The following is a 25,152-nucleotide window of genomic DNA, read 5'->3' as shown; positions in this document are numbered from 1 at the left end:
GGTCTATAAATGAAATGAAATTGAAAAATTCTAGTGCCCGTTGTGACCCCCGTAACTGCTCTTTGAAGAAAGCGTTGGGGAGATTAAGTGGAGAAAATCAAGGGGCTGGGCGGCTTGTGGTTTCATTATGCCCCCACCCCACCATTTAAGCTAAGCAGATCAGACTGCCCAACCCACTCCATCGATTGCCACAAGCAGAGAGCAAAGAGGCCACTGGAAGCTGCCCCCCTCCTCTTCCTCCTTCTCCTCAAGCCCACTCCCTTTAAGCCCCACGGCAGTGGAGGAAAGGCACTCCTCCCGTTCTCAGAGGCACTCTTGCGTTGGCGAAAGCACCACCCAGTCCAGGCTCCGTACGGGCGTGGGGAGGCTCCTCCCCCCGCCTCTCTCCTTTGCGGCCTCCCCCCTCCCCCGGGCTCATGTTTAATGCAAGAGCCTTTCTCCGGAGGCCGGTATTGATTTGCAAATGGCCAGGACAGCCCCCCCCCGCTCACTGGCAGCTCGCAGGCTTTGTTCCAGATGCCGGGGCGCGCGGGAGGCGGAGGCGAGTCCTCTCGCGGCTCCGAGGCAGTCCTGCGTCTGGCTCGGCGGGCGAGGAGGCGCTGGCGGCCCGGCGCAGGAGCCTTGCTCCGCGGGCATAGAGCGTCATGGCGTCGCCGGCCCCGAGGGAGGCAACCGCGGAGGCAGCGAGCGAGCCTTGCACCTCGGGCCTGAGGCAAGTGGGAGCTGCTGCTGAGTGAGGAAGGAGTCGTCGTTCTCGGGTGAGCCGCTCGTGGGTACTGCCCGCCGCGAGTCCTGCGCGCCCGCCCGCGCCCGGTTCCGCGTCTCTCTGCGTGGCGAGGGGGTCCGGATCGCGGCCTCGGGCGTCTTGCGCGCCAGGCTCCTGCCTCTGGGCGTGACGGCGACCTGCCCACGAGACGCGGGTCCGGCGAGGCGTCGAGGCTGCGCGCCCAGGGCGCGGAAGCGAGGCGCTGGGGCCTCCTTCCGGGCGCACGTGGGTGCCGCGAGGCGGAGGGGAGCATGTGTGAGAGAGAGTCGCTTGCGCTGGGGGGAGGGAGAACGAGACGGAGGCAGGCGGTGGCCGTCTGTCCCGCGAGGGACTTGGGGAGCTGCCGAACCTTCCTTGGCGGGGCCCCTTTGCTCGCGTGGGCCCTTCTTGGGGGCCCTGCTGGAGGCTCCGCCCCGCTTTGCTTGGCGGCGCGGGCAGCAAAGTGCTGCAGAGAAGTGCTCGGCGCCGTCGTCGGGCGGCCCCTTCTTGGTTGGTTCTTCTGCCTAAGCGATCCTAACGTTGCAGGTTCTTTGCCAGTGTGTGTGGATGTGCAGACGCGTGTCGGCGCCCACCCACTTCCCAACAGGCCCTCCGAAGGTAGCTGGCCTCTTTGGGGTCGGTGTCGCGCGCCGTCGCTCCGCCTTGTGCGGCCACGTCGCTTTCAGGCATGTCCACACACCCCGGGCCATCGCGTCCACAGATGCGTGTGCTGTCTTGGGACCTTTGTGGTAAGGCGCCGGTTTGGAAGGGATAGGGCAGCTTTTTCACGCATGTCGCCTTTCCCCCTTTAGGCTGCATCTTTGTGCGCACATGTGTGGGAATGGCCGGTCGTACTTCAGAAAAAAAGTGCAGGGCAGGACTACTGTGCGTGCTTGAGTACGCTGTGCAGGCAGACGCTGGCTTGGTAAATCCCGCCGGCTTGGGTGGGTGATTGGTGCTTTCGCTGCTGGGCGAGGATATGCCGCCTTCCGCGCGCCAGGGGGAGGTGCCTTTTGCTTCCTCGTGTGGGTTGGGAACGCGGAGGGAAGAGCCCTGCACGCTTACTCGGGAGTAAGCCGCTCTCGAATTCAGCCGGGCTCGCTCTCCCGCTTCCAACACGCTTTGGATCGCGGTGCGTTAGCTAGCGCCTATTCGGAAGCCAAGCCCGCCTCGGCGTTGGATGCGCACGGGTTCGCCGCGAGCCTTGGATCGCCGCCGGCGGATCACGCACAAGTGCCGCTTGGCTGGAGGGTGCGCCTTTTCTTCGTGGTGTTTTTCGGGGAGGGGGTTGATGGCGTTTTGGAGGTGCCCAACGGGGGGCTCCCGTCCGGGCTGCTCTCCCGGCCCCCCCTCCTTTATCCCCTCCCCCTACGTTTCCTCGGCTGGTCACATGGGGGGTGGGGCGCGCGGGCGGCGGCGAGGGGGGGGAGTTTAAAAGAGCGGCTCCGGCACTCCGGCGCTCTCTTTGCAGCCGGTGCAGAAACGCCGCCGCCGCCGCCCGGCGAAGAGCAGCAGTAGAAGCCGCCGCAGCCGGAGCGCTGGCTCGCCGGGAGCCCCGCGGAGGCGGAGGAGGGGTGAGTGGGGTGGAGGGGGCGACTCTGGGCGCGCGGTTCTTGGGGGATTGGACCCCGTGCAACGATGGGGCGGCGGCGCGCGGCTTGGGTTGGGTTCGGGGCTGGGTGTTTCGTGAGCGGGGCCAACAGGAGGCTGCCCCAGCCCTTCGCCGCGGGCTCCGCTCGTTCTCTTTGCAACCCCCCCCCTGCCGCTTTTGAAGTGGAAACTTTGCGGCGCTGTCGAGGGCGGCCGGCGGGGTGTGGTGGGAGCGCGTCTCCGGGGCTTCGGAGGGGAGGGGAGGGGGGCCGAGAGAGAGGCAGGTCAGGGGCCCCTCTTTGCGCCGTCGCCGCCTTTTTGCACGGGAGCCCCGAACCGGCGCCGATTGATGAAGCCGGAGCGGAAACGCGCCCCCCCCCCCGCTTTTCTTCTTTCTGGTTCCCGCTTGCCGGCCTCCCCCGCCCCGGCCGCCGGTTTCCGCGGCTCTCGGAGAAGCAGCTGAGCTGGGTGCGCCTCGGAGCCTCTTGCAGGGGCGGGCAGGGGGCTCTTCCTTTGAAATCGGAGTGGTGGGCGAAGCGGGGGGAGGCGGCGGCATGTGCTCTCGGGTTCAGTGTTGCGGCCGGGGGACGGCAACAGGTTCACCACGCTTCTCTTCTCTCCCCCCCCCCAATTGTTGCCTTCAATCTCCCCGCTGATGGCATCTTTTGCAATACTGATCTGGGAAAGGGGGAATTTTGAGCTCCCCTGAATGTCTGGGCAAGGAGGAAAGGGTGGGTGTGAAGAAGCACCAAGGCAGCGGGAGAGGGCGCCAAGAATGTTCCTCCACTTGGGACACGTTCTCGCGCTCTCCCCTTTGGATACAGATACTTTGTTTTTTCAGTAGAGCTGTGTGGAGCATAAAGTACTTTTATGGGGACTCCTCACGTTAATAACAGGGACATATTAAAAGTGGGTGCAACATGAGCTGTCTCCTCCCTGCCCCCATCAACTCCCTATTTCTGTTTGGATGTTTCTTTCCAACTTCTAAAAAGAATCTCTCTTGATGATTGTCGAAAAAATAACTGCACAGACTTGCCACCCCCAGTTCATTTTTTTTGGGGGGGGGCTATGAAAAGAACCATCTGCTCTCCACCCTAGCTACCTCCCTGCCCATGAAAAATGTCAATATGTTCACCCTCCTACAGTCTTGATTTCCAATTCCCCCCCCCCTTCTGCAAAGGCTCCTTGTAAAATTTGCAAGAACTCAGATGTTTGCACAAGCATGCTTTCCCGCCCTGGTGTAGATTCTTCAATAAGGACATAAGAGTATTTTCTTGGTACGTGCATATGTGGGTCTTGCTAAGCTTGCCTCTCTGGGTAGGTACTGAGAGGGCAGAAGCGAAACAATGGGGCAGATTTTGGGAAGGGGGTATCTAGCCGGACTGATCCCTTCCAAAGCTCCCCCAGTAGGTTCTCCTGTCAAGAGAATTGGAAACTGCTGAACACTGGGATTTGTAAAGTATAAAGAAGTATCGGCACAAGTCGAACTGGCCGTTATTTGCTGCCCCAGAGTTTCAAACATCTGACATGATCTTTCTGAGGTTGGGAGGTACAACTCTTGCTTGTGGGTCAAGGGAGCTCTTTTTATTTGTGGTTCTGGAGGGTGGGACTGAACGGGGCTGTCTTTTTCCCCCATTGTCTGCTGTGCCCAGTCACAGACCTGAAGGTGGGAGAAGGAAGGGACCCTTGGGATCCTTTGGAATCGGCATCCCGAAATCCCAGCGGGAGTCGGGTTAAAAGCTAGTTTCCTAGTTGTTACAAAGTGCAGCAAACATCTCCCCTCCAGCTGTTAGTTTTGCAGAAATGTTTTGGGAGGAAAAATGCATATGAACAGAGAAATTGCCTTTCTTGGATTTTGTTTCCCTGCCTTCCCCGCCCCCCCCCCAAAAAAAACCCCACACACCTTTCTTGAAACTGCAGTCTTCTCCAAGTTTCTGGGAGGGGAGAGAGAGAATCCATACCTGATTGCAAAAGAGCATTTTGCATCTTGGGGAGCCACTCCTCTGATGTCAATGGTTTCAATTGCTTTTTAAATATTACATTATTGTTGGGGTCTGCCGTGTGATGAAGGGCAGGTGAGAAATCCAATCAATAAATTACCTTTTTAAGCGATGGACAGAGATCGAGAGGGCTTGGTCAACATCTGGTAGACCAGTTTGGTTGTCTGCGTCTGCTCTGATTGTGACACTCCCGCAGACTCTTCAGGTATATCTTGCCTTCTGCAACAGTCTGCTCTCTGCCTCGCTGCTTCCCTTTGCGCCTGTCGAGGCTGTGTTCGCAAGTGAATTTCTATGCAGCCCTTGGGATTCCTCTTCCAGCGTCTGCCGGGGACTGTGATTTGTGTGTTGGGGTGGGGGCAGGAAGGAGAACTGGAGGGGGAGTGCTCTGTCTGAAGAGCAAATGTCTTGTCTTAACGGTTGTAGCGGCCACTGTTTTGAAAAGAGCAGAAATGTTGGGGCTTGCATTCAAACTCTGAACTCTGCTGACCCTTAATGTTAAATGTTCTTGTTTGGTAACTTGCAATGAACTGGTGCTTGTGAGGAGGTGCTGGGGACCTGTTCTTCCATTGGATTTTCTCTGGGTTGTATGAAAGGGTTAAATCCCAAAGCAGAAACATGTTGGACAACTCTAGAGTCATCTTCTCCTAGCAGAAGGCCTTTGGCAGTCTTTCATATAATCAAACAGTGCAGAATTTTGGAAGGAACCTCTTGATTAGGTAATTACCGCCCAGTATCTAATATTCCTTTTCTTGGCAAGATAATAGAGCGGGTGGTGACTGCTCAGCTCCAGGGATTTTTGGATGAGACGGACTATCTAGATCCAGCTCAATCTGGTTTCAGGCCAGGTTGTGGAACTGAGACGGCCTTGGTCGCCTTGGTGGATGACCTTCGCAGAGAGCTGGACAGGGGGAGTGTGTCCCTGTTGTTTTTACTGGATCTCTCAGCTGCTTTCGATACCATCGACCATGGTATCCTTCTGGGCCGCCTCGCTGGGATGGGACTTGGAGGCACGGTAATACGGTGGCTCCGGTCCTTCCTGGAGGAACGAACCCAGAAGGTGGTTATGGGGGACTCCTGTTCGACCACCTGGCCATTGACCTATGGGGTCCCACAGGGTTCAGTTTTGTCCCCCATGTTATTTAATATCTACATGAAACCGCTGGGAGAGGTTATCCGGAGTTTTGGGGTTCGGTGCCACCAATATGCAGATGACACCCAACTCTATCTCTCCTTTCCACCTGATGAAACCAAGGAAGCCGTCCAGGTTCTCAACCGATGCCTGGTATCAGTGATGGACTGGATGGGAGCGAACAAGCTGAAATTAAATCCTGACAAGACAGAGGTGCTCCTTGTCAGTCGGAAGGCGGAGCAGGGAATAGGAATTCAACTTGTGCTGGATGGGGTTACACTCCCCCTGAAATCACAGGTTCGCAGTTTGGGAGTGCTCCTGGACTCGGCTCTGACCTTGGAGGCACAGGTCTCGGCTGTGGCTAGGAGTGCTTTCGCTCAATTAAGATTGGTGTGCCAACTGCGCCCATTCCTTGACCAGTCAGACTTGACCACGGTGACACATGCCTTAGTTACGTCCCGATTAGACTACTGTAATGCGCTCTACGTGGGGCTGCCTCTGAAGACTGCTCGGAAACTGAAATTGGTACAAAGAGCTGCAGCCAGGATGTTAACTGAGGCGGGATATAGAGAACATACAACCCCGCTGTTGTATCAGCTCCACTGGTTGCCCATTTGTTTCCGGGCACAATTCAAGGTGCTGGTTTTGACCTATAAAGCCTTATACGGCTTAGGTCCAGGCTATCTGTCAGAGCGCCTCTCCCTCTATGAACCTGCTCGGACTGTAAGATCCTCCAGCGAGACCCTACTCATTACCCCTTCTTTCCTGCAAGTACATCTTGCAGAGACACAGAACAGGGCTTTTTCGGTGGCCGCCCCTAGACTGTGGAACTCTCTCCCTATTGAGGTCCGGTTGGCTTCCTCATTATCAAATTTTCATGCACAGGTGAAGACTGTTCTATTTAGACGGGCTTTTAACCAATGTAGTTAGTTTTAACTTATGTTTATTTAATTCCATTTTAAATTGCTTAAGCTGAATATCATGTTTATTAATTATTGCTGTTTTAATGTTTTAATGTAAGCCGCCCTGAGTTCCTCGGAAAAAGGGCGGGGTATAGATATTTTAAATAAATAAATTTGACCCCGACCCCACATCGCCTAGGGTGTCTCTCACACGTCCAGCAAGTAGTGCTAGGAATCTGGTATATCCAATGGCTTCTTAAATCTCAAAATACTTTTGGTGTTGGGTGGGGATCCATTGCTGGCCACGGCTCCCGGTGCGATGTCAGTTTGTGTCTATTGTTCATATAATGGTGGGTTGTGTGTGTGTGTGAGTATAAGGCAGGCTTGCCATCAGGGTGCCTTGGGCCATGTGGATGTTGGGTTGGAATGGCACGAGTCTCGCCCTGATGGGCTTGGCAACAGGATTGGCTGGCTGTATCTTCAAATGGGTTGCCGTGGGTAATTGTTTTCTCAATTATCGGAACTGCAAGAGCTGCGGTGTGGGTGCCGGGGGGGGGGCTCACTTTGATTGACTTTCGGCACATCCTGCGGTTTATAACGCTGCAGAAACAGTTCATGGGATGCGGAGCCATGTGGTGGGTTCTCTGTTCTCAGGAGGCTTTTTAATATTCCAGGGTAGCTTGGAAGCTTCTGCAACGGCACTCGAAACCTCGAGAGTCCCAGCTTCTTTGCTTTCTCCTACTTTTCTCAAACGAGAGTTTGATTCCAGCTACTGTGGTTTCTGAGAAGTCTTGAGAGCGTGATGGCAATGTAGTGTGTTGCAAAACCAAGAGACAAATAGACTGAATGAGTAATTTCTTGAAGTAGCATGTTTGGAAGGCCTGATCTGAGATTTGTGTGTGTAGGTCTGCTACTTTCAGTGGATTTTTTCATCCTGCAGAGTCGTATGAGCAGCAGGGAACTCCCAGAATTTGCAGTGTTTGGCATGTGCTCCCTGTGCCCAGTAAACAACGACTTTGGCTAATAAAGAGCGTTCCATAGGATCCTGCTTCTCTGGGGTAGATGGCAGGAATCCATGAAAATTAAGCAATCCCTCTTTTCTCCCCATCACAGTGGATAATTATCTGAAGCTAGGGGAAAGAGTAACCCTTTGACTGGCTTTGGGTGTCAAAGAGGTTGGGGCTCTGCATATCGGGGCAACTTGTTTCCGGGCTCCTTTATTCGTAATTGCTACAGATTTGAACCATCAGGTTGGTGACTGAACATCTAAGCCCTTTTAGTTGAATTTTGGTTGGGATGCCTCCATGTGTGTACCTCATAGATGTTTTGTGTGTGTGTGTGTGTGTGTGTGTGTGTGAATATGAATTAGTCACTTGGAAGCCTGTCCTTAATTCGTATTACTTAACTTGTATTGCAACTGCTGAGAAAATAGTGCATTTGTGCTTATGTAATACAGAGTGAGTTGCAATAAGAGGCTGAGATGGCATGTGTCACAAATGTAATGAGACCTAGTCACCTGGTACTCTACACTCTAGCGAATGAGCTTGTGACTAGTAACAAGGCAGGATTGACTAGGAACTCTGCCAAAGTGAGTCCTCTCAAAACAAAGGGGTTTTTCCTCATATGCAGCTCTCATTCAGTGTTTTATTTGCTCTCTTTGTTGCTCAGTGACTGACTAATGTTCACGAGGGGGTTTGTGCTGGAGACATTCCAGCAGGTGGTGCCCTAAGAGGGTTGCCTTGACCATCTAAGTGCACATCTTTTTCAAACCGGGTGTGCTGCTGTTAAAGTTTTCTTGTGCTGTGTTAAAAATTTACTTCTCAGTATTACAGTTTGCATATCAGCATTGATTTTGTGGATTGTTCACACTTGAAAAAGCTGCACTTTAAGGAAGTTTTAATCTGAACAGGGTGGTTCATGACAGATGCTCTTGGAGGTTGCTGATTCATGGGGTCGCCATAAGTCAAAGGCGACTTGGAGGCACATAACAACAACAAGACTTGGCACATTTTTAGAAAACAAATCTAAGGAGGGCACAGTCTGCTGGGCAGTCCTCTTTTGCAAACCCCATTGCAATGCTCCCATTGCATTTCGGTGGGGTTTGCAAAGCGGCACTGTGGGTCTTCACTTCATGGGCTGTGATCCAAATCCTTCCCCCCCCCCCCGAGTGTGGAGGGATTTCCATTGTGCTTTATGAAAGGAGCTGCTCCATAGGGATTCCCCACGGCTCACAGGGACAGTTCTCACCTGCTTGGAAGAGGATGGGAAACCTCGACCCATACGGAGTTTTACGTGCCATGTGGAGCCTCTGGACCGTGGCTCTAAATAGACAAAAACTAAGTAGCTCAAGGGATCTTTAAACTTAAATTATCGCTCATGAATAAAACAAAATTTGAGCAATTAAGGGATTCCAGAATGTTGTGTACTGATCACATGAATTTTGAATTAATGGAGCAGCAAGCCTGGAACGATTGTGTTCCGTTAATAACTTTAAGAATGCTTGACAGATTTTATTTTAAACAACCCTGTGAGACAGGTTCCCGTCATTCCCATTTCTGAGAAGGTGAAGCATCAGGGTAGGCTAGTGGCATGCCCAAGGCCACGTGTAGGGCATGGCAGAGGTGGGACACACACAGAGCAAATGATCATGGAAATCCATGTACAGTATGTGTAGGCAACTGGTTACATTCATGCAACCAAAGAAAGGAAGCAGCTTCTAGCTCATAACTCAGTGGTAGAGCACCTGTTTTGTATGTTAAAGGTCCCATGATCCACCTCTGGCATCTCCAGTTGAAGGATCTCTGGGCGCCAGGTGGCGGGCAAGGCCTCTGCCCAAGACCGTAGAGAGCTTATAGCCAGCACTAGCAAAGATGGACCCACAGTCTTGATCAGATTGTATAATGCTGTTCCATACATTCCTTCTTTCACCTATTCGAAGAGCGCCTAGTAATGGAGTCCAGGATTCCCTGAAAACAGCGAGATGCATCTTACTCCCAAATGGATTACTATTGCCTCAGTTGCGTATGCTCTCAGTGTTGAACCCTTTTGGAGTCGATTAAGACGGTGGACATGTCAACACCCCCTCCGCTTCTATTCATGCAGAGATCATCTGTGTTGGAGAGCGTAGCCTTTGCATCGCTTGTGTTGCAACCACCAGGGTATTAGATTCGCTGACCACCTGCAAATGGTGCCAGTTAGCCAGAGTCTGATGAGAATGCGTGGATGCTGCTCTTCAGGCCCAAGAGTCCTGTGGACATAACTTGTAATGTGTGAAGAAGCCCTGCCTGTTACCCATTTTCCTTCCTGACATGCCCATTGCTGGTGTGTCTTAAATTTGTCTGGGAGTCACTGGACAGAGGCTGCAGCTATTTGGACTGGGGTGGTTCTCATCTTCTCCGTCTTGTGCAGCTTTCCTTACGGGGACTGACTTTTCCCCCTCTAGGTTTGTGGGTGTGAGCTATAGCAGGGTACAAATGTGGGGTGTGTTCTGACTAGCCAAAGAACTATTGAGCCAGATCTCTGCCAGGGCGGCCTTGGTGGAGCCCTCAGTGAGAACTTGGAGGGTTTCTGAACCCCTCTGATTTCCTGGGGAAAATTCCCCCCCTGATTCTTTCTTTCATTCACTCCAGTCTTTTTACTTATTTGACAACGTAGTGAAAGCACGACTTAAATGGTTTGGGTGTCTTGAGGTCAGGGATCTGGGAGGGTGGAAAGGCATTTGAAGAGTGGGGGGCACAGTTTTATGAGAAAGCATTGCATGGCTGGGGAAGGGAGTGATTTTATTATGGACCAAAGGGTTTTTGGGGGGAGGGGATTAATTTTATTCTACTGTTACATTGCAAATAAACTGTGAATCATTTTAAAAAAGAAAGTGACTAGGAAGTCACTCAGACATTGAATGACAGGCTTGGAAGGGTTTAGCACCTGATAACTTTGTCAGCCCTTCAGGTTTATGTTTATGAATTAGTATTTCTGTAAAATTGTAACTTGCTCATTGGATAAACATTTCTCACTGTTGCAAGCTGCCCTGAGAACTTGATTAAAGGGTGGCATGTAAACACTTGAAATGAAACTAAACAGCTAAAAAGAATTGGCAGGGCAAGCTGCTGGTCCTCATGGAACTTGCTTGCTCATTGGTAGTCTCCCTAATTCTGTGATTTGCCCACAGCAGGAGGCTGATGCCGGGTGCCCGGTCTTGCACTGGTGCAAGCGCCTTGGCATCATGTGATAGCCTGGTTTGGGGTAAGTGTGTGCCATTCAGTGCTTTTCCCTTGCTCAAGCCTTTGGCCAGTCTTTCTTTTGTGGCCTGTGGGCATGTGGTGGCATCTGGCAGTACTCGATGATGCCAGTGTGAGGCTGAGCTTTGCCTCAGTGTGCTTGCCGGTGTTCTTGGGGGCTGTTGAGGCCAGTGTCCTTTGTGTCTTGTGGCTGGGATGTTAGCATTGGCAAAGGGGCATCCCCTCCTGTGTCTCTGTCGTGTTCAGGGTTGTGCCGAGTTTTGCTCCTTCCCTTCTGACCTGTGCAAGAGCTGGAGTGCCTTTGCTGCATTTGATCTGCATCCTTGGACTGGTACAAAGGCCCCTTGCAGAGAGCTGATAGGGCTAGGTGCGTCACCCAGCACACCAGGGGCTTGTGCCCTTCATGTCAAAAATGTGTGCAAATCCTGTGGGAAACGGCATACGAGCGCAGGAGCTTCTGGGTCTGAATACTGAGAGCTCACCCTTTTATAGGGCTTGCCAGCACCTTTTATTTTTTGGAAGTTCTTGGCTCTGATGAGCGAGGACACCTTTACTTGAGATGCAAGGCTGTAATTCTGCAAGCTGGCAGTAGGTGGCAGAAGTCCTGCTTGACTTATTTGGGAGGATTTGAATGTGTCGCTGGTTGGAGGTGGGTGAGGTTTTTCTTTTTTTGGTGGTGGTGGTGGTGGGGAGAGGATGCAAAACAGCCCTGTTGTCCTAAGAGCAGGAAGCTTTTGAGCCGGCAGAGTGAGATTGTGAGGCTGGAGAAATACTCTCTTCCCTGGAGTTTGAACCCAGGATTTGTCTTTGTCTTATAGTTCGGCAGAGACCTTGTGGAGTCACCAGGTGTGTTTCCACAGGTGTGCAGTGACACTTCCCTGTCTCGGCAGGGAAGTTGAGCCGTGGAAGTCCAAGTGTTGGTAATGAAACAAGCGTGTGCGGGGAAATAATCCTTTTCATGGTGAGATGGCAGATTCTTCCCCAGCTTTTCAAAATAACTCGGAAGTGGAGATGATCGACGCTTTCTCTGTAAAAGTCTGCTTTGTTTCCCCCAGTGTTTTATTTATTAAAATATATTTATTTTCCACCCTTCCGGTGCAGAAGCATTGTTCAGAGTGACTGGCAACATTTAAAATGTCCATTTCTTAAAAATACCAGTGTAAAACTACTAACCAAGAAGACAAGACCAGCAGCTGAAATCAAACATAAGATGGTTTCTCTCATATGCAATGAAAGCTTGTTGGAATAAAACTGTCTTCAGTAACTGATGAAAGGCAGCAAAGGCCCGACGCGGGGGGGGGGGGGTCTGCAGTTCACCTAATACTTGCTTTTTTAAAAAAAATATAATTGCTTGATCAGACTAATCGCCCTTGAACTCTGCACTGCACAGCTTCCTCAGTGGCAGCTGGGGAGGTGCTTCAGGGCGTTCACAAGCAGTATGGCCTGCGGCTAATCTTTAGCATCTGCTAGCCAGGACATGCTGCTTGCGCACAAAAGGGTTCCCTTACTGGCTATCATGGCTGGTAGCCACTAATTGAGGAAAGCTTTTATAAAACAATGTGAACTTGTAGCCTTGAGTTCCAAAGGCTAATTATATATTTAATGAAGTGTTTCCTTCCAACTATTCTGTGTCTTCCTTTTGCTGGGGGGTGGGGTCAGGTGGAGGGTAACTGACTTCTTCTGAACAATGTGGATACAAATCTTAAGTTAAATCTTCCTCCATAGCAAGAAGATAACATGGGGAAAGGGATGACTTTGCCCCCTTTCTTCGAAAGGATGACCTCCCAGCAATAAAACCCTTTTTGGGGTGGGAGGAACAGCGTTATTATTATTGATTTCGCTCTGTATTTTGAATATATCAAGGCAACCTTGGAAATAAGCCCACAAAAATTACTTGTCTGGGGAAAACAAAGATTTACTAGCGTTCAGGGGCTGTCAGAGAGAGGCGGAGAGCGTCATTTCTTCTGCACTCGCCTGCCTGCAGTTGCCTGGAATTGCTTGCAGCCTCTGGCTGCCAGGTTAGGGCTTTAAATACAAGCACGTCTACTTCATACGCAAGCACATATGCTGCTCCTGACAACCTTGGAATGAGCAGCTCTGAGGATCTGTGTGTTGAATGTATTATTAAAAAGTTTTTAATTTTGTAAAAAATGGTATCTTGCTGCTTTATTGGTGGTAGCACTACAGGGAGCTGCCTTGTGTTGAGTCAGGCCATCAGGCCATCTACCTCAGTGTTGTCTGCACTGACTGGCAGCAGCTCTCCAGGCTTTCAGGCAGAGGGCATTCCTAGCCTACTTGGAGTTGCTGCTGGGACTGAACATGGGACCTTCTGCATGCAAAGCAGGTGCTCTCCCTTGATTGCTACTTTGGGTTTCTCTGGAAGGAAGGATGGGGTAGAAATGAATATTAATCGCCATCATCTGTTTTGAGACTTTTGCTGCATTCGTGGACTCTGAGAATGTGTCTGCTGCGGGGAATGGATTGGCCTGGATCATGCCCTTTCTTAATGTGTTTGAGGCTGGTGGTGTTGCTAGAGGAAAGGCTGCATGGGCTGTGGGCCTGAGCCTTTTGCACAGAAATGGGTGCTGGGGCTAAACATTTGAGGAGCCTCGGTTCATTTTTAAAAAGAGAGGCAGCCTACTGACTGACCTTCATGGTGTCTTGCAGTAAATTTCAAATGCATAGAAGCAGACAGAGTGGGATGTTAGTCCCCTGCCTGGACTGCTGCTGATGTGACTGATTCAAGAGTCACTGGCTCCCACGCCCAAATATGAATGAGCATCTCCTCTCCCCCGCCAGTCCCAGAAGCTGCAACAAATCAAGGCCGCTATATCATATGAATGTTGGAAGATTCAGGACAGGCAAAAGAAAAGTAATTCTTCACACAGCGCGTAGTGCAACTGTGGAATTTGCTCCCACAAGAGGCAGCGATGGCCACCAACTTGGAGGGCTTTAAAAGAGGATGAGACAACTTTGTGGAGGAAAATGCTCTCCATAGCTACTTGCCACAGTAGCTATGCTCTGACCCCACGGTCGAAGGCAGCATGCTTCCAAATACCAGTTGCCGGAAACCTCAGGAGAGGAGAGCTGCTTTTGCGCTCAGGTCCTGCTTGCTTGTGGCTTCCCATTGGGGCACCTGGTTGGCCACTGTGAGAACAGGATGCTGGACTAGATGGCCCATTGGCCTGATCCAGCACACTCTGCTTATGTTCTTATGTTAGTGCCTGAATGTGAGCTGGACTTCTTGGCTTCAAAACATGTACCAAGGATAGCTTTCTGAGTGAAACTGCTGCTGTTGTCCTGTGCATCCCCCATTGAAACGAATGGCAGATGCGTAAGAGCACATAGGGCTGTCGGCAGTCCTACTCAAGACTTAGGTCCATCAATTTCTGCTCTGAGTAGGGACTAGCATTTGATACAGACCATAGTGCTCTTGGGCATCTCCCATTCATTTCAGAGGGACGTGCGAAGGACCATTCCAACAACAGCGTTTATTTATTTTATTCATTTTATTCGATTTATATACCGCCCACAGCCCGAGGGCTCTCAGGGCGGTGCACAACATGGATAAATACAATAAAATCACAAAAACAACAAAGTATACATTATTAAACAAGTAAACAACCTGATATAGATTAAAAACACAAATAGATTAAAATGCCTGGGAGAATAAAAAGGGTTTAACCTGGCGCTGAAAAGATAAAAGTGTAGGCGCCAGGCGCACCTCATCGGGAAGACTATTCCATAAATCGGGGGCAACCACTGAAAAGGCCCTAGATCTTGTTACTACCCTCCGAGCTTCTCTGTGAGTCGGAGCTCGGAGGAGGGCCTTAGATGAGGCCTTACTCTCATTCTGAGTAAGGGCGTCAGCAACAGCAGTGTGAGGACCTGGGATAGTCATCCCCCCTTCTTCCTGGTTGCTTCTCCCTCAGCCTCCTTTGGCATCTGCTATGTGTGGTATAGGCAGATGCCTGCTCTTGCTGTGCTTCCTCCTGAAATGGGCCTTAAAACTGTTCCCTTCTGTTCATAAAACCCCATTCTGAATCTCTGAATGCTGGGCATCTATTCTGTGAGGATGCAGACACCCACTGTGTATTAATATATACTTTATCTCTCCTCCCCCCTGTCCCCCCCCCCGGTCTTCTTGTTGCCAAGAAGAGTGTTTGAGACAGGCGAGGGATAATGGTTCAGGGTCAGTTTCAATATTTATTTTTCGTGAGTATTGATGCTGCCCAGCATCTCCTTTATTATTTGTTAATATTATTCCCTCCCCCCCCACTATTTCCCAGGTGCTTGTTGGGTTAGGCTTCCCTCTGTTGGCAGAGCCGCTGGTCCGTCCTTGCAGCGAGCAGATGTTTGGGTTCCAGGCGGGGATTTTTCCAGCTGCATTTCTAAATGGTTCAGCTTCTTCAGTATCTCTGTGTTATATGAGGGATTGGATCCTTTGCCATAGCTACTGCATCTCTTCTCTCTGCCTTGTGAGGAGGCTCAAATATATGGCAGGAGGGAATCTGATCCCCAGCCAAGCACCCCTCCCTTCCCCGCTGCTCAGCGAGCTGTCCTAAGAAACTGATTAGACCAGGAGAGAACCCCTGTTCTTTGTTTTTTCTTAGACTTTGCATTGGCAGCTCTGACTTGGAAAGCCACCCGTGAGTTCGGGATGTGCAGTGTTGAGCTGCCTTTTACCCTCTTAAGTTGGGCACTGGTTTTTTTGTGCGTGTGTATCTAGGGCCGTGGAGACTGGAGTGGTGTTTATGGGGCATATGAAATGGGTGGGAAGGTCTTCCCTAACCTGATCTCCCTTGGATGTTTTGGACTACAAATCCCATCAGCCCCAGTATCCTTTCCCCATGCTAATGTCTGTGGCTAATGGGAGTTGCAGTCAAAACATCCAAGGGGGGGGGCACCAGGCCCATGAAAGCTGGTCTAGACCCACAGTGGAGAAAGGCTTGTTTTGGCTCTAACCTAGGCTTGCTTAGAGCAGCTGTGGCTGGCCTCTGTGCGTTTGTGTGTGCGTGCGCTGAGAATGGCGTTTGACCCATGCTCAACCCATTGTGGACTGCATGTCAAAGTGGGTATGGCCAATTTTAAATTATTTTTTTAAAAGACACATTGGAAGGGTTGCAAACACTTTGTGGCATCAGAGATTGACAACAGTGTTTTAAATGGACGAAAGCAATACACTGAAGAACTCTATAAAAGAGATGCCATGTGACAGATTCATTCATGGAGGAACGGTGTCATGAAGAACCAGAAATTTTACAATGTGAGGTGAAAGCTGCTCTTAAAATTCTTGGAAGAAACAAATCACCAGCAACAGATGGCATACCAACAGAGTTGCTACAAGTTACTGAGACTGAATCTGTCCAAATTTTGACAAAAAAATTGTCAACAAATATGGAAAAGAAAACAATGGCCCACAGACTGGAAACATTCAATATACATCCCAATTCCAAAGGAAGAGGATCCCAGAGAATGCAGTAACTATTGCCTTAATATCCCATGCAAGTAAAGTAATGCTCAAGATTCTACAACGAAGGCTCTTACCATATATGGAGCGAGAAATGCCACATGTCCAAGCTGGATTTAGAAAGGGAAGAGGTACAAGATATCATATCGCAAACATACATTGGATAATGGAATGGACCAAGGAATTTCAGAAGGAAATCACCATGTGCTTTATAGATTACAGCAAAGCCTTTGACTGTGTAGATCATGAAAAACTATGGAATGCTTTAAAAGAAATGGAGGTGCCACAGCATCTGATTGTCCTGATGCGCAACCTGTACTCTGCACAAGAGGCTACTGTAAGGACAGAATATGGAGAAACCAATTGGTTCCCCATCGGAAAGGTGTGAGACAGGGGTGAATTGTATCACCTTATTTGTTTAATCTATATGCAGAACATATCATATGGAAAGTGGGATTGGACCGAGATGAAGGAGGTGTGAAAATTGGAGGGAGAAATATCAATAATTTAAGGTATGCAGACGATTCCATACTCTTAGCAGAAACCAGTAATGATTTGAAACGTATGCTGATGGAAGTGAAAGAGGAAAGCACAAAAGCAGGACTACAGCTGAACATCAAAAAGATTAAAGTAATGACAACAGAAGATTTAAGCAACTTTAACGTTGACAATGAGGACATTGAACTTGTCAAGGATTATCAATACTTCGGCACATTAACCAAAACGGAGACAATAGTCAAGAAATCAGAAGAAGGCTAGGACTGGGGAGGGCAGCTGTGAGAGAACTAGAAAAGGTCCTCAAATGCAAAGATGTATCACTGAACACTAAAGTCAGGATCATTCAGGCCATGGTATTCCCGATCTCTATGTATGGATGTGAAAGTTGGACAGTGAAAAAAGTGGATAAGAGAAAAATCAACTCATTTGAAATACGGTGTTGGATGAGTTTTGTGCATACCATGGACTGTGAAAAAGACAAATAATTGGGTGTTAAAACAAATTAAACCAGAATTATCACTAGAAGCTAAAATGATGAAACTCATACTTTGGACACATCATGCGAAGGCATGATTCACTAGAAAAGACAATCATGCTGGGAAAAACAGAAGGGAGTAGAAAAAGAGGAAGGCCAAACAAGAGATGGATTGATTCCGTAAAGGAAGCCACAGACCTGAACTTACAAGATCTGAACAGGGTGGTTCACGACAGATGCTACTGGAGGTCACTGATTCATAGGGCCGTCTTAAGTCGTAGTCGACTTGAAGGCACATAACAAAAAAAATTGAGTGGATGGTTGTGAGCCATCTCCAATAATTTCTGGATGAAACTGATTATTTTGATCCCTCCGCATCTGGTTCATGATCTCTCCCAAGAAGAGGGTGGGGAGACTGTGTTTCTGTTGCTTCTGCTTGGCGTTCCATGGTATTCTTATGAGCCATTTTGCCTGGATAAGAATTGGCGGGACTGTTTTGTGGTGGCTCCAGTCCTTCCCGGAGGATGAGTTTCAGAAGGTGGTGCATGGGGTGGGGGGCCCATTCTAGACTGTTTAGCCTTTGGCTTATACATCCTGCAGCATTCCATTTCATCCACTGCGCTTTTCAGCTTCTACATGAAATGACTGAGACAGACAATCCAGGGTTATGGAGTTGGGTATTCATGTATGCAAATGTTACCCATGACCTTTATCGATCTTTGTCATCTCAGTGTAGAAATTCTGCTCTGGTGTTTGATTGGAAGGGATGTGGGTTAAAACTGTGTGGTGGTGTTATATTGTATTATTGTATTTTAATTGCATTTTTGTCTGTTTTTATTAGCTACTTTGTCCCGGTTTGGAGAGAAATTCTGAAGTTCAGCCTATTTATTTATTATTATCTCTTTATTAGATTTATATCCCACTCTTCCTCCCAATAGGAGTCCAGGGCAGCCAACAAAAGCACTGAAAACACTCTAAAACATCATAAAAACACACTTTAAAATATATTAAAACAAAACATCCTGAAAAACATATTAAAAGAGCTTTTGAAACATGCTGTTTTTTCAAAAAGCTTTAAAAACGTATTAAAAAGCAGACACAGACTATGGTAAACTAGCAATGCTTCATCTTTTACTTACTTTGAAATTATAGAGTAAAATGGCAGTCCTTGTAGAACAGGCCATATGTGGTGTATAACTAGTTGGCTTGGAGGGAACAGTGAGTCAACAGGAGGCAGTTCATGGAGGGAGGGCCTGTGTCCCCCAAAAGCTGTGCCAGAGGGCCAGCCAGGGGGCACTCCTGAACAATGTGAGATGAGGCACAGGGGCTGCTGGGAAAGAGGAGCCAGTCCTCCATGAGTTTTGGTGGTTCCCCTCTCGGCAGCCTAGGCACCGCCTTTATACCAGACCCCTGGTTTGCTTCCTGTTTTGTGGCTTGTGGCAGCACCTCTCTGCCTGCAAGTCCTTCCCCGTACCATCCACCGGCATCTTGTCCTATATTGCTCAGGAGAGCCCCCCACCCCTCTTCCAGAAAAATATGTAGGTGGCCTGAGGGGGTGGGGGAGGAGGAGGAAGGACAGGCGAATTTCTTTCCATAAACATTATTTTCTGACTTGGATCCTAAGACAGATGTAGTCCTGGATTTTCTTAAACTTTGTATCTGAAAAAAAAAAAATGAGAAAGTGTTCCACTGCCCTACACAGATGGAGGTTTAATGTGTGTATTTGTTTGACCGGCTTTAGTTGTAATTGCCAAATATATGCCATGTTAATTTTGCGTACTTTATAATTAGCTCCAGAAAATTTCAAGTAGCAAAGAGATGGGGGAGGGCTGGGCAATTAAGTGTGCTTAGTGTGGCTTACATTTTACATATTCAAACAAATGCAAAGCTTTCCTTTGAAATTTATTTTTATTGGAATACTTGTAAATATTTACAAGATGTGATAACTCAGTAGCATGCATTTCCCTTGCTGTGTTTAGGTTTTAAGAAAAATGAAAGCACCAAGGACTGTTTCAACATACTAATTTTAACATGCCTGGCCCTGAAGAACTGTGCTCATAAATATGTACTTCCTAGGGAGACGTCTCCTGAAAAAAAAAAGTTAATTGCAACTAGATTTGATTTGCTATCCGTTCCAGTTGCGCAATTTGACTGGTATTCATTATGTTACCAATACATTTTATGAATCAATGCATTTCTAAATAGTGCCAAAGAGAAACACAAAAGTACAAAATATTTTCTGGCAAAATTTTGATCCCCTCTATCTCGTAGGGTTGGGAAAGGGAGGAGGCCTTTTTTCCCTTGCACCCTTTTGTGGGAAAAGAGAGCGACGGGAGATTGGTTTCGTGCTCTGGAACATAATGTGAATCTGGAGTCCAGAGTTTGCTGAAATCTCATCTATAGTTCCAGCCATTGGAAAATGGGTTCTGGGGGTGGGAGGTTCATTTTGTTTGTTTATTTATTTTAAAAAACCTCTTGTTTTTATTCCAGCTGGTGCTAGCGGTAGGGTGGACATGCTTCACTGACTAAACCACTGGCGGTGTAGTTTTGTGTTACTTGCTTGCTATTGATTTTGTTGTAATGCCTTTGTCTGGGCGGGGTGCTTGGAGCAGACGGCTGCCCTGCTTTTATTGGCAAGGGTGTGCATCTATGGAGGTGCTAAATATAGCAAACAGATGCAGGGCTGTTGCCTTTAGCCTGGTCTGCATTGCCTTGGGGTAGTCCGAATACTCCCTTCATGTCCTCCCGCACACAGTCCTTCCATTGGGGACTGGGTTGGATGATCCTTGCAGCTAAGCCTGGTAGGAGCCGCCTACAGCTCCGGAATTAATTAAAATTAAAATTAAAAAAATAATTTTTAAATTAAAATTAAAATTAAAAAGGTGGCAGAGCAGCTTTTAAACTGACTGAGGGGGGAAACCCGACAGGAGCTGAGGAAGGTCCGGTTCGGAATAAACCTCCCCCCTGGGATAAAAACCAAAGAAATGATGAAATTTTAAAAGGGGTAGGCCTAGAAGTAGGCATTGTGAGAGCAGGGGCACAGGATATAAATTCAGAAGAGCAAAATTACCACAGGCCTAACCACAAGTGCCAAAGACACTTGAAGAGAGACACTGCTTACAAGTGCCTGTACGCTAATGCTAGGAGCCTGCGAACCAAGATGGGAGAACTGGAGTGCTTGGTCTTAGAGGAGAGCATTGATATAGTGAGCATAACGGAGACCTGGTGGAATGGAGAAAACCAGTGGGATACGGTTATCCCTGGATATAAACTATATCGGAAGGACAGGGAAGGACGTATTGGTGGCGGAGTCGCTCTATACGTGAAAGAAGGCATTGAATCCAGCAAGCTCGAAACCCCCAAAGAGGCAGACTCCTCCACAGAATCGTTGTGGGTGGTGATACCGTGCCCCAGGAGGGACTTAATACTGGGAACGATCTATCGTCCCCCTGATCAAAATGCTCAGGGAGACCTGGAGATGAGATATGAAATTGAGGAAGCATCCAAACTAGGAAATGTGGTAGTAATGGGTGACTTCAACTATCCGGACATAGACTGGCTGCATATGTGTTCCAGTCATGACAAAGAAGCAAAGTTTCTAGATATTCTAAATGACTATTCCCTAGACCAGTTGGTCATGGAACCGACCAGAGGGACAGCAACCCTGGACTTAATCCTCAGTGGGGACCAGGACCTGGTGCGAGATGTAAGTGTTGTTGAACCGATTGGGAGCAGTGACCACAGTGCTATTAAATTAAACATACATGTAACTGGCCAATTGCCAAGAAAATCCAACACGGTCACATTTGACTTCAAAAGAGGAAACTTCACAAAAATGAGGGGATTGGTAAAAAGAAAGCTGAAAAACAAAGTCCAGAGGGTCACATCACTCAAAAATGCTTGGAAGTTGTTTAAAAACATTATAGTAGAAGCTCAACTGGAGTGCATACCGCAGATCAGAAAAGGTACCGCCAGGGCCAAGAAGATGCCAGCATGGTTAACGAGCAAAGTCAAGGAAGCTCTTAGAGGCAAAAAGTCTTCCTTCAAAAAATGGAAGTCTTGTCCAAATGAAGAAAATAAAAAAGAACACAAACTCTGGCAAAAGAAATGCAAGAAGACAATAAGGGATGCTAAAAAAGAATTTGAGGAGCACATTGCTAAGAACATAAAAACCAACAACAAAAAATTTTATAAATGCATTCAAAGCAGGAGACCATCTAGGGAGACAATTGGACCCTTGGATGATAAGGGAGTCAAAGGTGTACTAAAGAACGATCAGGAGATTGCAGAGAAGCTAAATGAATTCTTTGCATCTGTCTTCACAGTGGAAGATATAGGGCAGATCCCTGAACCTGAACTAACATTTGCAGGAAGGGATTCTGAGGAACTGAGACAAATAGTGGTAACGAGAGAGGAAGTTCTAAGCTTAATGGACAATATAAAAACTGACAAATCACCAGGCCCGGATGGCATCCACCCGAGAGTTCTCAAAGAACTCAAAGGTGAAATTGCTGATCTGCTAACTAAAATATGTAACTTGTCCCTTGGGTCCTCCTCCGTGCCTGAGGACTGGAAAGTGGCAAATGTAACGCCAATCTTCAAAAAGGGATCCAGAGGGGATCCCGGAAATTACAGGCCAGTTAGCTTAACTTCTGTCCCTGGAAAACTGGTAGAAAGTATTATTAAAGCTAGATTAACTAAGCACATAGAAGAACAAGCCTTGCTGAAGCAGAGCCAGCATGGCTTCTGCAAGGGAAAGTCCTGTCTCAGTAACCTATTAGAATTCTTTGAGCGTGTCAACAAGCATATAGATAGAGGTGATCCAGTGGACATAGTGTACTTAGACTTTCAAAAAGCGTTTGACAAGGTACCTCACCAAAGGCTTCTGAGGAAGCTTAGCAGTCATGGAATAAGAGGATAGGTCCTCTTGTGGATAAGGAATTGGTTAAGAAGCAGAAAGCAGAGAGTAGGAATAAACGGACACTTCTCCCAATGGAGGGCTGTAGAAAGTGGAGTCCCTCAAGGAGCGGTATTGGGACCTGTACTTTTCAACTTGTTCATTAATGACCTAGAATTAGGAGTGAGCAGTGAAGTGGCCAAGTTTGCTGATGACACTAAATTGTTCAGGGTTGTTAAAACAAAAAGGGATTGTGAAGAGCTCCAAAAAGACCTCTCCAAACTGAGTGAATGGGCAGAAAAATGGTAAATGCAATTCAATATAAACAAGTGTAAAATTATGCATATTGGAGCAAAAAATCTTAATTTCACATATACGCTCATGGGGTCTGAACTGGCGGTGACCGACCAGGAGAGAGACCTCGGGGTTGTAGTGGACAGCACGATGAAAATGTCGACCCAGTGTGCGGCAGCTGTGAAAAAGGCAAATTCCATGCTAGCGATAATTAGGAAAGGTATTGAAAATAAAACAGTCGATATCATAATGCCATTGTATAAATCTATGGTGCGGCCGCATTTGGAATACTGTGTCCAGTTCTGGTCGCCTCATCTCAAAAAGGATATTATAGAGTTGGAAAAGGTTCAGAAGAGGGCAACCAGAATGATCAAGGGGATGGAGCGACTCCCTTACGAGGAAAGGTTGCAGCATTTGGGGCTTTTTAGTTTAGAGAAAAGGCGGGTCAGAGGAGACATGATAGAAGTGTATAAAATTATGCATGGCATTGAGAAAGTGGATTGAGGAAAGTTCTCCCTCTCTCATAATACTAGAACTCGTGGACATTCAAAGAAGCTGAATGTTGAAAGATTCAGGACAGACAAAAGGAAGTACTTCTTTACTCAGCGCATAGTTAAACTATGGAATTTGCTCCCACAAGATGCAGTAATGGCCACCAGCTTGGATGGCTTTAAAAGAAGATTAGACAAATTCATGGAGGACAGGGCTATCAATGGCTACTAGCCATGATGGCTGTGCTCTGCCACCCTAGTCAGAGGCAGCATGCTTCTGAAAACCAGTTGCCGGAAGCCTCAGGAGGGGAGAGTGTTCTTGCACTCGGGTCCTGCTTGCGGGCTTCCCCCAGGCACCTGGTTGGCCACTGTGAGAACAGGATGCTGGACTAGATGTGCCACTGGCCTGATCCAGCAGGCTCTTCTTATGTTCTTAATGCAGGGGGCTTTGACCATTGCTCAAGAGTCCAGTGCTGAGTGTGCCCTTCCTCTTTGTCAGGCCCAGGATGTGACTCAGGAACCAGACCAACGATTGTAGTTAATTCGTGTTTTATTAGGGTAATGTCCAAACAAAGACTGCGTTTTCTCACGAATCAATACAGGGATACAGGTCCTGCGGCATTGGGAGAAAGTTGACAGAGCAAGGGACTTCTTCCCGCCTGTTCTTTAAGAAGGGGCCAAACGGGCGCGCAATCTTTCGCTCCTCCTTAACTGCCCCTCAGGTACTGCCCGCCTTCCCCCCCTTCTCTCCTGTCTTTTCAGCTGTCCACGTGTGCGCGGTGAGGGGGGAAGCATCACCCCCTCCTCTTCTGAAGTTTCCGATTCCACTATGGGGGATAGGGAAGGGGCTGATGGTAAACTGCCTCCCCGCTTTTCGGCTGTGAGCAGCCCTCCCTCTTCCCCCTCTTGCTCTGAGCCTGAAAGAGGGGGAGGCATGAGAATGTCCAGGGAGGGCTCAGGCTCCCCGTTGCTAAGCGACCTTATCACTGGCAGTTCCTCTGTTTCGTCTTCGCTCCAAAGGGGGGAAGTTCCTCCCCCTTCCCTCTGCCATCCATCCGAATACTCTTCTCCCAACTCTCCGGGATCCAGCTCCCCGGGATTGGGACCCCAGCTCTGCCTTCCGACACTCTTACAACAGCCTCTCCCATGCGCAGCTTCTGATGGTTGTTGGACTGTCTGGTGGGCTTGTCTTATTTCCTTGTGGTTCATCTAAGCGATGGATCATGCTGGACATCTCTGGTTCACGTGCGCCAGCCTCCAACCTGGTGCTGTGTTCATACATACATCGAAGCACGTCCCATATGTCTTGGTAGGAGCCACCCGAAAGCCACTTAAAACATAAGAACATAAGAAGAGCCTGCTGGATCAGGCCAGTGGCCCATCTAGTCCAGCATCCTGTTCTCACAGTGGCCAACCAGGTGCCTGGGGGAAGCCCGCAAGCAGGACCCGAGTGCAAGAACACTCTCCCCTCCTGAGGCTTCCGGCAACTGGTCTTCAGAAGCATGCTGCCTCTGACTAGGGTGGCAGAGCACCCTAAAAGCTTTGCACATGGCACATCTTAACCCCAGGCTGGATGGGTTCTTGCTTGGCGAAGCCAGATGCTCTTGGCTTTTCATTTCCCCCACTAGAGTTGTGGAGAGTGGGAGATAGTATTGATTTTCAGTTGGGCACTTGTAATGTGCAGTGGTAGTGTCAGTTGCATTGTAGTAGTAGTAGTGCCTATGGCCATACTACCCTGAACATGCCCAATCTCGTCTGATCTCGGAAGCTAAGCCAGGTCAGGCCTGGTTAGTGCTTGGATGGGAGACCACCTGGGAATACCAGGTGCCATCGGCTTAGAGGAAGGCAGTGGTAAACCACCTCTGAATATCTCCTACCATGAAAACCCTATGAATATATCCCAAAAGATTCATAAAAAAATAGACTGCCTTCAAGTGGATTCCGACTTACAGCAACCCTATGAATAGGGTTTTCATGGTGAGCAGTATTCAGAGGGGGTTCACCATTGCCCCCCTCTGAGGCTGAGAGGCAGTGACTGGCCCGAGGTCACCCAGTGAGCTTCATGGCTGGGTGGGGATTTGAACCCTGGTCTCCCAGGTCGCAGTCCAACACCTTAACCACTACATTCATAGGGTCGCCATAAGCTGTAATCGACTGGCAGGCATGACAACAACAGTCGTAGTAGTAGAATTTATTAGACTTGTTAGCCTTTTCTTTCTTGGTGGTCTCCAACAGAGTTACAACACATTAAAAACATAAATAAAAATACATAATACCATAGCACCATGAAACAGAATAAACAACCTGCATAACAGTCACAGAAAGCTTGACAGCACACTAATAACAAAACTGACATTTCGTGCATGAGAACTTCAGTAACTCTCATGTGTGTATTCCAGTGAACAGACACATTTGGAGCTTGG

At 48.6% G+C, this 25,152-nt stretch overlaps 1 protein-coding gene and 1 pseudogene across 2 annotated transcripts in view; both read left to right on the top strand.

Moving 5' to 3' along the window:
- The first annotated feature begins 518 nt into the window (after window positions 1-518).
- Window positions 519-25,152, top strand: part of CNTFR (ciliary neurotrophic factor receptor) — a 545,676-nt gene continuing 521,042 nt past the window's right edge. The window contains exon 1 of one of the 2 annotated variants that reach the window (XM_061613148.1): window positions 519-758. The gene's annotated coding sequence lies outside the window, so the exon portion shown is untranslated. Of the gene's footprint in view, window positions 759-2,197; window positions 2,320-25,152 lie in introns of those variants that run through there. The other variant, XM_061613142.1, reaches the window with a different exon arrangement.
- On the top strand, window positions 24,447-24,565 carry LOC133375750 (5S ribosomal RNA; annotated as a pseudogene).

This window comes from Rhineura floridana, chromosome 1, assembly GCF_030035675.1.
Source record: "Rhineura floridana isolate rRhiFlo1 chromosome 1, rRhiFlo1.hap2, whole genome shotgun sequence".
NCBI lineage: Eukaryota > Metazoa > Chordata > Lepidosauria > Squamata > Rhineuridae > Rhineura > Rhineura floridana.
This window is presented reverse-complemented; position numbering and strand designations above follow the sequence as displayed.